This window comes from Haliotis rubra, unplaced genomic scaffold, assembly GCF_003918875.1.
Source record: "Haliotis rubra isolate DU_JTF1 unplaced genomic scaffold, ASM391887v1 Scf332, whole genome shotgun sequence".
Lineage (NCBI taxonomy): Eukaryota > Metazoa > Mollusca > Gastropoda > Lepetellida > Haliotidae > Haliotis > Haliotis rubra.
Genome location: NW_025767005.1, coordinates 848,274 through 861,845, shown reverse-complemented (window position 1 = coordinate 861,845; position 13,572 = coordinate 848,274). Strand labels below are relative to the sequence as shown.

Below are 13,572 nucleotides of genomic sequence, written 5' to 3'. Positions count from 1 at the left end.
AAAAGCGTCAACTTAACTGTCTGCAATACTCTATGAAATATTTACGTTTCCTGTTAGTGGGAAAAGTCTATACAATATGGACGAAAATGGGAACATTTTAATTTATTCTTACTAAAAAACGTTAAAGTCGGACAGGGTGCTTTGTTTTACCTAAGTTATTTAAATACAAAAAGCCCATTCCATTAACAAGTATTCTTTATGTAAGAGACATGCACTCAGCTATTTGTATTTAGTGATTAATGATACATCATATTGAGAAGTGATTACTGATTAGTGTGGGAAAGGCTGTGGAACAAAGCTATTTGTATTTTGTCCTTTACACCAAACGGAATAAGTTTCTTTTCTCAAACCCGAGTATTCTTTTGAACTGATGGTTTATATCCACCTCTTACTATTTAACTGATGCACATGTAGATTATTATTTTGAAATCAGAACTGGTAAATGTTAGTGCAATATAGAAGTAGTTTAAAGAATATAAACAAAGAAACGCACAAACACACGCGTGCGCGCGCGTGCACTCAATAGCGTCGTCCAGATTTTGTCACAATTGATAAACAACAAGTTTCGCCAAATTGTTTTGCAGATTTATTTAAGCAGTATGTGAAAAAGCGTATGTTTGGCAGCATTGTGGAAGATGTAAGCGAATATGATACTGGATAACATAATGATAACTCAAACATATTTCAAGCCTTGTATTACTAACATATCTAATAAGGCTTACTTATATAGATATATGTAGATTTTTACTGTAACGTCAAAAGAAAGTAAGGTACCTAACATCTTTGTATTATGATAGCAAACAGTAACATGGTACTGTAATGTTAAAGTTGTGCATGCCTTTGGTTTTTGGTCAATGGTCACTTGAGAACGGCTTTAATGTTTCTCAGATAATGCCCAACTGAAAACATCTCTGTCGAAAATATAACTCCCATGAAGACTTGGAACTACTTTCGATTGTACTCCAGTTATGGTTGTGAAGGAAGCCAAGTTTTGCGGATTGGTTTTGGAACATCATTTGGTTATTGACACATATTTAATATCTCTAGACCAAATGCTCGAAGGCCTTAGATGTGCAGAAATTCATTTCATATTCAAATTGGTGAGGGAATCAGACAACCCTTTTCCATGTATTCAGATCAACATTACATACTCAATGGACTATGGACCCATTGCTTGAACCTGAGAATAATTTTAAAATACCAGAAACAATCTACCAGCAATGTCCCAGACTATGCCTTGGTGCCTCTCGAACTGTTAATATCCTCTATGTGGAGGGTAACATGCCTCCTTTAACACACCACCACATTAACTTGTTTCTTCAATATATTACTAAATTACGTTGCAATCCTTCCAATCGCCTCCTTATGGTGACCTATAGCCAGGTTATATGTTGTATTGCTCTCTATAGTGATATGTTGTTGTTTTTTTATGATAACATGCTAGTTTTTCTGTGATACTTCTCAAAGTTTACTGTCCATTGACGAGAGGTTTTTATGGTCTATTTTTCTCAGCATGACATGGCTCAACTATTGTTTTTGTGGCGTTAAAAAGTAATTCCATCCCTAGTGTTAGGAATATAATTTGCGAAAAATTGATTTAGTGTGCAATCTCCCGCTTGAATAATGTCATCATTAACAGTATGGATTTATATCAAATAAATACATTATTTCTTGCAGAACCTCGTGGCATGTATGAATGGTGCGCGGATGACAATGCATGTTACATCAATGGTTCCGTATGCTTCAAGGGACAGTGCAAGTGTACCCCTGGTCTCAGCTTCGACAAGGCGAAGCAAGCATGTGTCAGAGGTGAGTCAATATCAAAATGAATGTACGGAAACCCAAATACATGAAGCATTTAGTATCAACAAACGGATTATGGTTTATGGGAATCTTTGCTGAGTTGATGTTAAGCTGAATTGATGATTGATTATTAAAGGTTAGATAGCTGTTCCGGCAACTAGGCCTATTTACACCTTGCCCATCATTATTGTCTCATCCTGTTCTGATCCCTCAGAGTTTAATGCAGCTGGATGCATGTAATAGTTTTGTCCACGGTTGATTGATGGTTGAAGTCTTGATGTAGATAGTATCTTTGAGTTTCTAATTTCAACGTCTTTGAAGTTGACCTGTTTGACCTGTCACATTGGATGATCTGGTTGTATCGGATATGGTCTGATGAGGCTGATTTGGACTCAAGTTTTGACAATGAGCTCTGATTCGTCTTGCGATCGGTCTGGATGTTTCACATCATAAGCCTGTCCAAAATTGCATGGAACATGATATACTGTTCGAAGTGGTTGTACTTGGCTGGATGGTAGTTCACTGTTTCACTACATCTATATTTTCCTGTTTTTAAATGTAAAATCAGTTAAGGATCTTTGTAACCAGCCAATTGTCATTTAATAATTGTTTCTTTGTTTTTGAAGAAATTGAATTTGATAAATATGTTTTGTAAATATATTAATAGCACAATCGGCAACGGCTGAAGTGACGGTGTAAATCCAGTTAGGGTCCATGTAGGAAACAAACGTACCGTAAGACCCAATGGTCCTTAGTATGATGATGCACTTTCAGTTGTTGACGATTTGTAGCTTGTTTTATATGTTGTCTTGTCTGTGGTTTTGGATCTATAGCTACATGCTGGTTTTATACTTGTATCTGTTATGTTCTGGTTGTTTTTAATGTATTTCTTGAGCAGGTTTTTACATTTTCGATTTATGTGTCAACATTGATTAGTCACTGACATACTGTATGGCTTACATACTGCCGATGTAACTAAAAATCTTCACTCACTCACTTAAAGAGTATCTGGATGTTATGGCTGACAGGTAACAAAGGGTACTGTTTGTTGGGGAGATTTCTGGAGTTCGTTGGTGATGCTGTGCATTGTCTGTTGCACGAGGATAGTGGGTTTACTGTGTGAAGACTTGTTTCAGGTGATTGAGCTCGGATGCAAGATGCTCTTAGGTGGAAGTGATCCTGTGATCCCGTCGTGTTGAGTCGAGATTTCTATATGCCTCTCATAGATACTCTGATTAGCACTTGCTCCATAAGGGTTTTAGAGCCTAAACTGAAACGTTTCCATTGTCAAAAGAAATTGTTTAACCATATGTTGTGATCTTAGTCCTTCCGACTTCTAAATGCCTCTCAAAGGAGTTAATTTGATGTAAACCATCTTAGGTTTTATTTTACACTCGTTTCCTATGGAACATAAGTGTTGTTTGTGGCCGCAAATAGCTGATGCGTCTTACAAACTAAAAACTCTTTGTTCAAATTTAAGTGTCTTTAGGGATTTGAATGTGATGACATCAGATTCGATATTTTTATGTTCATGTCACAAGCCCTGATGGTCTGTATCGTAAAGTGACTTTTACTAGTTGTTTTATTTTGTGTTACAGAGTGCCATGTGTACGGAAAGACGATGACAATATATGACGGCTTGGGAATAATTGGTCACAACCATAAATCATATCACCACGTACCCCAGGAAGAATGCATTCGCAGGTGTATAAATATAACTGCGTTTTTATGCTTAAGTGTTGAAATGTCTCGCGATGGTGCCGAATGTCACCTCTCGAAGTGTGGGTATCTCGACGTCGAGAAACAAAACAGAGAAAGCGGAACGCGCAATTGGTATATTGCATCAAGAGATTGTGGAAGTTATTAATGTTATGAATCAATTACCTAATTTGCATTGAAGATTATGATTTTAAAAAGGGTATACATAAGGAGTATGTTTCCCTAAAGAAATATAAGTCTGTCACACATTTTATATATATGTGTGTGTGTGTGTGTGCCATAATAATATAATAATAATAATAATAATATGGATTCTTATATTGCGCTAAACTCCACACCAAAGTGTGCTCAAAGCGCTAACAGAGTTCGTAGATATCACATGTGTGTTTACAGTTCATTTCTGTTGAACAGGTAGGTCTTAAGATGTTTCTTGAAACAAGGTAGAGTTGGAGTTGATTTCAGATCAAATGTGAGAGCGTTCCATTCAACAGCAGCATTATATGCGAATGATCTTCCGCCAAATGTCTTGAGCCTGATGTTGGGGAAGCTTTAGTAGCATTTGATCACTGGAATCACACAGATAACCAGGAGTTGTATCACTGATACACTGATATTCGCCAGTGTCCAAACAGGATCATTTTCTCACACACGATCGGGACAGTTGCTCTAACCACAAAACCCTGTGTGTACTGAGCTCTCACATCTTGTGTTCTTGTTTGTCTCTGTCCATATTTCCTCGTTTGCTTTCGGTACAAGTAAAGTAGGGCGTTGCTTGGCCGCTTGTACTTAATTTCTTTCATCTTCTCGTGAACTGGGGCTTTTAAAAGTCCGTTCTCGATAGAGGTGGCCAGATCCTCTGTATATTTTCCAAGGTAGATTCATCTTCACTGAAGAAATTTCTCAAATCTGCCACTAGTTCACTGACACTCACACATTCATCCTCCTCAGCTTTGTTATCGCATTCGGGGTTTGTATAACTTGACATGTCACTTTCTAACAAGTCCATTTCAAAGTCAGAATCGTGATCCGAATCTGACGAGATTTCACGTCCTCGTTTCCAGTAACATGGCGGCTTGGTGTTTGTTGACAAATGTTCGGCTCTTTCTGTGACTTTCCGGACGATTCTCTGAACATTTCATTAAAAGCAACCATAGCAGCACCAAACTGTTGCATGGTGACAGATTGCACCCGCTGTGTCTCCACTATAGCGCCTAGTAACTTCTCCATGTGTTTGTCAGACATCGCTTCACTTTTCCCAGCCGATGTAGACGGCCTGACACTCTCCGTTTCACTGGCTTCCTTGGTCAAAGTTGAAGTTCTGTCTCTTACCTGACGACTGCACTGGGTGTCTGATTTAGAACTTTCCTCGCTTTGCACAACTGCAAACATGTTCTTACGATTCGGTTTTCCTACCGACGCCACTGACTTAACAAGTTCAGTCTTTTCAGGTGGACAGTCATCAGTGCCTGTTGCTGGCATCGCCATTTTGAACTTTGGCCTTTAGAGCCGACCACTACGGGCGGTCGTCTTGGTCAATTACTTTTGCAGGGTATGTGTGACTCCCAATCTGGTCAGCTGCAAAAGTGTTTCTGGGTACGTAGCAACTGAAGGGATTCACGTTCTCAAATTAGTTAAAGGGATTTCTTCTCAAGTGCATACCCTGTTCCACTCCCTACTTAGTGGACCAAATACTGATTTGTCCACAGGGCAAAGCCACTGGGATGTGTGGGGAGGAAAAACTAGGATGGTTACATCATTTACCTTTGCCTTCTTCAGAAGCCCAAGTGTTTCGTGCGAACTGTGGCTGCCCAGCACGATAAGTTGAGGCCTCTCAGGTCCACAGTGTGTGGGATGTCACGCCAGATTCTCTCAAGTTCGGTTGCAAGGTCAAAGACGTTATCTGGCGGATGAGAAAGACGGCGTAGATGTCGATCCATCTCGTCCCAAACATGTTCTATCGGGGAACGATCCGGTGAATTTGCAGGCCAAGGCAGTAAGTCAAGCTTGTGGTTTTGCAAGAAATCCATAGCAACCCTTGCCGTATAAGGGCGGGCATTGTCCTGTTGGAAGGTTAACCCAGGGCCATGACGTTGCAGAAAAGGAATTGCCACAGGTCGACGAATCTGATCCCTGTAGCCCACACCAGTTAAGTTGCCCTGAACAATCACCAAAGGAGTTCTTTGGCGTGCTGTTATTCCAACCCAAATCATCACGGAACCACCACCAAAGCGATTCCTCTCCAACACACAGGCCTGTGCATAACGTTCTCCCAAGCGTCTATAGGCACGGTGACGTCCATCACTATGGGAAATGTTGGACTCATCTGTAAAAACAACATTTCTCCATCAAAACAAGGGTCTGCGGACATGATTTCGGCACCACATTCGGCGAGCTTGTCGATGACGTTTTGTCAGGATAGGCCGTATGGCGGGACGGCGTGGTCTGATCCCGTGATGACGTAAACGTTGTCGAACTGTGTTGTGGTTAAAGTGTTCGCTCGTCACGCCGAAGACCCGGGTTCGATACCCCATATGTGTACCGTATGTGATGCCCATTTCTGGCGTCCCCCGCCGTGATATTGCTGCTACCAATGTGGAGGAATCAAACCTTTGTTTTCGGCTTGATGAACAGCGCTAAACCAGTTTGTTACCGCATCGTCCCAAAACAGAGTGAGTGAGTGTGCGTGAGAGAGTGAGCGAGTGCGTACATTATTCCCTGTGCGTATGTTCATGAAACTGAAGACAAAACAAATACAAAGGGTAATTAACATTTTATTCCTGAAGTAACAAAAAATCAAAAAACATAACAGGATAAATACGAAACATTATAGAAAATATGCAAGATTTCACAACTGAATATATATCTTACAAGATTAAAAATGGTAACTGAAATTATTCAACTTATATCTTCAACAGAAACACAGAAAACAATGATAGCAGATGATGTACCTCTACCTGTCTACAGATGTTCTATTACTGCACCATGGAGGGAATCAACCCAGATATGTAGTGAGAGAAGTGACAACTGCATCCTCTACACTACCTCCACCTGTCAACAGATGTTCTAGTACTACACCATGGAGGGAATCAACCAAGGTCTGTGGTGAGAGAAGTGACCATTGTATCCTCTACACTACCTCCACCTGTCTACAGATGTTCTAGTACTACACCATGGAGGGAATCAACCCAGGTCTGTGGTGAGAGAAGTGACCACTGTATCCTCTACACTACCTCCACCTGTCTACAGATGTCCTATTACTGCACCATGGAGGGAATCAACCCAGATATGTAGTGAGAGAAGTGACAACTGCATCCTCTACACTACCTCCACCTGTCAACAGATGTTCTAGTACTACACCATGGAGGGAATCAACCAAGGTCTGTGGTGAGAGAAGTGACCATTGTATCCTCTACACTACCTCCACCTGTCTACAGATGTTCTAGTACTACACCATGGAGGGAATCAACCCAGGTCTGTGGTGAGAGAAGTGACCACTGTATCCTCTACAGATGTTCTTTTACTGCACCATGGAGGCAATCAACCCAGGTCTGTGGTGAGAGAAGTGACCACTGTATCCTCTACACTACCTCCACCTGTCTACAGATGTTCTAGTACTGCACCATGGAGGGAATCAACCCAGATATGTAGTGAGAGAAGTGACCACTGCATCCTCTACACTACCTCCACCTGTCTACAGATGTTCTATTACTGCACCATGGAGGGAATCAACCCAGACTGCACCATGGAGGAATCAACCCAGGTCTGTGGTGAGAGAAGTGACCACTGCATCCTCTACACTACCTCCACCTGTCTACAGATGTTCTAGTACTGCACCATGGAGGGAATCAACCCAGATATGTAGTGAGAGAAGTGACCACTGCATCCTCTACACTACCACCACCTGTCTACAGATGTTCTAGTACTGCACCATGGAGGGAATCAACCCAGGTCTGTGGTGAGAGAAGTGACCATTGTATCCTCTACACTACCTCCACCTGTCTACAGATGTTCTAGTACTACACCATGGAGGGAATCAACCCAGGTCTATCCAATGGTGGGATTCCACTCAGGGTCCATAGTTTGATGTCAGGTGATGCTGTGTAACAATCCTGTGACTGACATCATGAGCCTGACCACCCAATACACTTTGTCATTTCCGTTATTGTCTTAATCTACCTAGCAATATCCCAGCCATATGACAGCAGCATGGACAAGACACTTAAGTGACTGACAGCATGAGCATTATTTCAAGTCATTACATTATATACAAAAAAAACATACACAGAAACATCAGGCATTTTTCAAAATGAATCATGGTTACAAAAAGATGAAAACAAATGTAAAACAAATTCCATATAGTCACACAGACCATGAATTCAGTTGGTTTTCTACTGGCGTTTTTTTCACCACCAGTTGGTGGACACAGAAAAGAGTATGACCTTGAAATTTAGTGACTTAAATGTTGTTTTACAATATCAATAAACGTTATATGTACAAAGGGGAAAATAGAAATGTTTGATCAAATGTGCATGGTGCCAAGATTCCTGATCCTATGATTAATGGCATCTCTCAGATGTTGAAAATAGACTCCCATACCCATATGCGCTATTTTGAGTGAGTGAGTGAGTTGAGTTTACGCCGCACTCAGCAATATTCCAGCTATATGGCGGCGGTCTGTATATAATCAAGTCTGGACCAGACAATCCAGTGATCATGAGCATCGATCTGCGCGATTGGGAACCAATGACATGTGTCAACCAAGTCAGCGAGCCTGACCACCCGATCCCGTAAGTCGCCCCTTACGACAAGCATGGGTTACTGAAGGTCAATATTCTAACCCGGACCTCACGGGTTGCGTTATTTTGAAATGCGAGTGGTTCAGACAATGACCTCCTCAATGTAAGAAAAGATGGAATTCATTTATTTGTTAACATTCCCCATTCACACACCCCTCAACCTCCCCCATCCCCCAGGAACATCAAGTAGTCAGTCAGTTCTATAAAAGATCTCTTCCAATGATTTTTAAAAATATTCACAGAAATTTTTTTAGGATGTTTTATTAAATCTGTTGATCATGTCTTGATCTGATGTTGACAGGAGACAGGAGACAGCACAGGCCGTAAGTACTGCAATGTCTTAAGACATTCATCATTGATATGGGAAGCAATTGTCACTGATGTGTGAAGCAATTATCAGTTATATGGTAAGCAACTGTGCAACTTCACAATTATCAGATCACAAACAAAACACAAGCAATGCCTACCATAATCAGAAACAAAACATATAGAGCGATACCCGCCAAATATACAAAAAACATACATTAAGAAAATCATTCAAATTGCAATATTACCAAATAAGAGAGAAACATAATTGAACTGAGTATGTGTGTGTGAGTGTGTGAGAGAGAGAGAGAGTTGGTGGATGGAAGGAGGTATAGATGGATGTGAATGTGTGAGTAATATATGTGTGTATATGTAACTTTAGACATTTGTGTTTGTGTCATTGTGTGTGTGTGTGCACGTGCATGCACGTTAGTGTGTGATGCATATGTGTACATGTAAGTTTCAGAGTTTATGTGTGTTAATGTGTCACTGTAGGTGTGTGTGTGTTGGTGTGTGATGCATGTGTGTATATGTAACTTTCAGAGTTTATGTGTGTTAATGTGTCACTGTAGGTGTGTCACTGTAGGTGTGTGTGTGTGTGTTAGTGTGTGTGATGCATGTGTGTACATGTAACTTTCAGAGTTTATGTGTGTTAATGTGTCAGTGTAGGTGTGTTAATGTGTGTGTATGTGTATGTAAGTTTCAGTATGTATGTAAGGAGATGTATCAGTATGTGTTTGTGATAATGTATATGTAACTTTCAGAGTTTATGTGTGTTAATGGGTCACTGTGTGTGTGTGTGAAGTATGTGTGTATATGTAACTTTCAGAGTTATGTGTGTTAATGTGTCAGTGTAGGTGTGCTAGTGTGTGTGATGTATGTGTGTTTTTGTAACTTTCAGAGTTTATGTGTGTTAATGTGTCAGTGTAGGTGTGTGTGTTAGTGTGTGTGATGTATGTGTGTATATGTAACTTTCAGAGTTATGTGTCAGTGTGTGTGTTAGTGTGTGTAATATATGTAGGTATATGTAACTTTCAGAGTTTATGTGTTAATGTGTCAGTGTGTGAGAGTGTGTGTGATGTATGTGTGTATATGTAACTTTCAGAGCTTATCTGTGTTAATGTGTGTCAGTGTGTGTGTGATGTATGTGTGTATATAACTTTGAGAGTTTGAGTGTTAAAGTGAATGTGTGTCACTGTGAGAGTTTGTTAGTGTGAGTGAGCCTGTGTGTACATGTGTAACTTTGTGTGTGTGTTAATGTGAGAGGGTGTACGAGTGAGAGTGTGTCAGTGTGCGTGTAAAGTATGTGTGTGTTGTTTTGTGTGTACCCTGAAATGTGTAATACAAAAACTTCTGAATGTGTAAAGGCTCTCTACAAACTAAATCTTCTCGAAATCTTTATTAAGCTGTATACACCTTAACAAGCGCCAACCAAAACAATCACCACAATGTCCCCAAAAAGATTCATATCAATTTGATGAAAACCTTTGCGAACAACACTATAATATTGACACGAAAATAATAATCGCGGTAACAGAGGAGACAACGGAACACACAGAACATACGATGTCAACACCCAGCTTCACAAGGCACTGTTAACATAGCGTGTCAAAATAACCTGAGAAGCCTTCCCATCCATAGACAAGACATATTACATCCTCGTCTTCTATTTCCTCAAACCCTCACAGACAGTGGATGCTTTGTTCATGTATTAGGCTGTTTGAAAAATATGTTTCATGGTCACCTTTCTCAAAAATGAATAGTCACTATTCTCATCATTTTCTATTCACACTTATCACAGCATTTGTGACTGTTGGTTTTGTCAATGGTAGACATATTGTTAAAGCACAAATTCACAAATTTGATCGGATTAGATGTATGTTTCTGATTGTGACTACAGAAAATTCAATACTAGTGTAGCAAACTAACTGTAGATTCACAGCACATGAATTCACGAGGTGAACTTCAGAACTGGTAACATTAGGACACCGGGAAAAAGGAGAGAATCCTGACAAAAAGCCATCCTCTCAAGATCGTCATAATGAGAGTCTTGATGCTAGGAGTACAAACTCAGTCAAATTTGGGGCATTAAGTCAATTAACAGTAGCACTGGCTATCGACATAGATGATTAAGATTGATATCGATTATCGGTAAGTATCAGCTGTAGCTTTGAGCAAAATGCCAAAAATGTCTAAAAGAAATGAATACATGTATAAAGTCCTAAATTTGTATATTGTGTGAGAAAATAAAAATAACAAAAGTTAATGTATGATATTATCAATGACACAATTTTCATACTGATAATTATTGATTTGATCATATTGATTTCATATTGATAATCATTAATATATTTTCCTACAGACAGTAGGATTATCGATCATTTTAGCCAGCCATAATCATCACTTATTGGGCTTGTTATGTACATGTACCTCGTAAGGATGGGAAAGCCGCAATAACTTGTTGCACCTAGTGGCTGCAAGAGTTGTATGCCCCCAGGGAGTTGAGATTGATAATATGATGTGCTTTTGACATTACCATCCAATGATCGAGGGGGAAAAAACAGCGCCTTAAGCATGTACTAGTTGCGTGGATATGTGTGCTATATAAATACCATATAACAATAATAATAATAGCATTACCGACCAGACAGAGAACAAACAGTCAAGGTGAATTGAACATTTTAAATACATCTATGCAAATGTGGATCATCAGTTTCCAAAGGAAATATTGAGATGCTATGCTTTCAATTTATTGCTGCAATTTGTGGTTTGCAAAATACAGATATCTGTTGTGTCATCATAACTAGTCAAATATGAGATTTAGCACAATTACAGTATACAGCAAAGTATACAGTAAGCACATATAGCACTTTTGATTAATCATTTACAACATATACAGAACCGTAACCTAAATTCGTGGATAACCTTGATTCGTGGATCGCAGAAATTATCATGCTACCTGGTAAATTAAGTATCGACTGATGTCACGAAGCAGAACTTTTGATGTACGTAGAATGCCACGCCTCGCTGACAAAAAGGTTCCGAATTTCTGCTTTACACGCAAGTACACTAAATATAATTGTCCAGCATTGAGATAAATAGCCCCATATCACTAATACCACCATTACCAAATTTTATTTTTACAAAATGTCAAGTAAAAAAGATACCGCTAGCTCCAACCTTCTCACTTCTTGTTGTCTGCTTTCCTTGGTGTCAATACTTACTGCAGTGGGATGTCGTACACAGTGGTATAAAGAAACCGACTACGTAATCCAAGAAACAAGGTGACGTCACATTTTGTGGGCACAAAAATGGGTGATGATTGCAAATGGCTTCCGTAAACAAACGTTTCATTCATGGGTGGAATATTTGGCATTTTCAATTTGCTGAATCAATGAATAAAATAATCAGTGCGTATACAAAATGAAATCATGCATTTAAAATATGAATTTCGCTGCACTTCCCTTATATCCACGAATCAAGGTTACGCGAGTGTATTACACTCATCTAATGTTTTTTTAATAATTTTAAGCTAAACAAGACTCCCAATAATAGAAGTAATACCTGCCTCTCAGGATGTATTTTGTCATAAACTGACAAATCCAACAGCTCATTAAAAAGTCCATAAAAACAGCAATTCACATGCCTCTGTAGCTCAATTTAATTTTTGGACACTTAAACACATTTTGGTCAGATCATGATCATGAAGAAATATGATAATATTGTATATATTATATAGTATAGCCTAGCTGATCATATGAAAATACATGGAAAAGCAATGTGAATCTCCAGTTTTATCGGGAATCCTTGTTCAAAGTAGGAAGGGGAATTGAGTGTGTCACAAAAAAATAAATAAATGACAAGTACCTGAAATAAGACAGAAAATTTGAAAATGAAATTTGGTTTAAGTAATTGTCCTTTTGAATGATTTGAACATTTGTAAACTTGTAGAAGTCTATTACCTGTTTTCACTCACAATCTTTCCATGAACTTACAATGAATATGCAAAATTCTGTTAACAACAATTTTCACTAAATCACCAAATGGAAAAAATGAAAAAAAATGAAAAATTTACAAACCATTTTTCAAACATTTTGAGAGGTTGACTTTTGTGTAATTGCTCACTGACAGTTCATGTCTGTGTGTGCAGACAAGTATTCAAATTCACTTCAATAACCATACATTCGCAATGGACAGGATAGAAATACTTTTTTTCTAAGTGTGCCTTAGGGCACCAGACAAATATTTTAGGTGTGCCTTTCAGAAATTGAGTATGCCCACATGTTTTTAGAATAAATGACAATGATGATGATCATTTGAAATTTATTGTTAAATAAAGAAATGGGTTAATGAGCATTCAAATATGTATGGTTTTATTCAATTTGGAAGAAAATAATTGTTTTGGGGATTAAATGAAAAATTAGGCGTGTCGAAAGGGCACCGAGATCATTTTTTAGCGGTGCCATTTCAATATTTACCGTGCCATGGCACGCTAATATATGGGGTATTTTGAACCATGATGGATATATGTTAATTGGGAAATTGCCTTCCAAAAATACAATGGGTGCAAATCTATGAAGTTCATGAAAGCTAGACATAATGTATGCAGAATTATGAGTAGGAATGGTTGCAGAGCTATTTGCACAATTTACAATCAGGCCATTCGACCACAGAATAAACAGGAGGTGAGGTGAGGTGAAATTGGGTTTAACGTTGTACTTGAGAATATTTCGTTCATATGACGACGTGCATGCGTGTGTATGTGTATGTGCGGCTGCTTGTACTAGCCCAGACTGAAGTTGGTTTTATAGTGCTAGCCCACTGAGATACCATGCCGCAGTGAAACATGAATACCCCATTCAGACACATTATGCTGACTCTGAGCCGACCAGTCCTTGTTGTACCCATTAATGCCGAGCGCCAGGCAGGGACCAACAAGTACCATATT

At 39.1% G+C, this 13,572-nt stretch overlaps 1 long non-coding RNA gene across 1 annotated transcript; it reads right to left on the bottom strand.

Moving 5' to 3' along the window:
* Window positions 1–6,277: 6,277 nt before the first annotated feature.
* LOC124284278 lies at window positions 6,278–7,251 on the bottom strand. Its single transcript, XR_006900515.1, has 2 exons — window positions 7,110–7,251; window positions 6,278–6,752 (listed from the first exon to the last, which is right to left on the bottom strand). It is a non-coding gene; the product is annotated as an uncharacterized LOC124284278 (long non-coding RNA).
* Window positions 7,252–13,572: the final 6,321 nt, after the last annotated feature.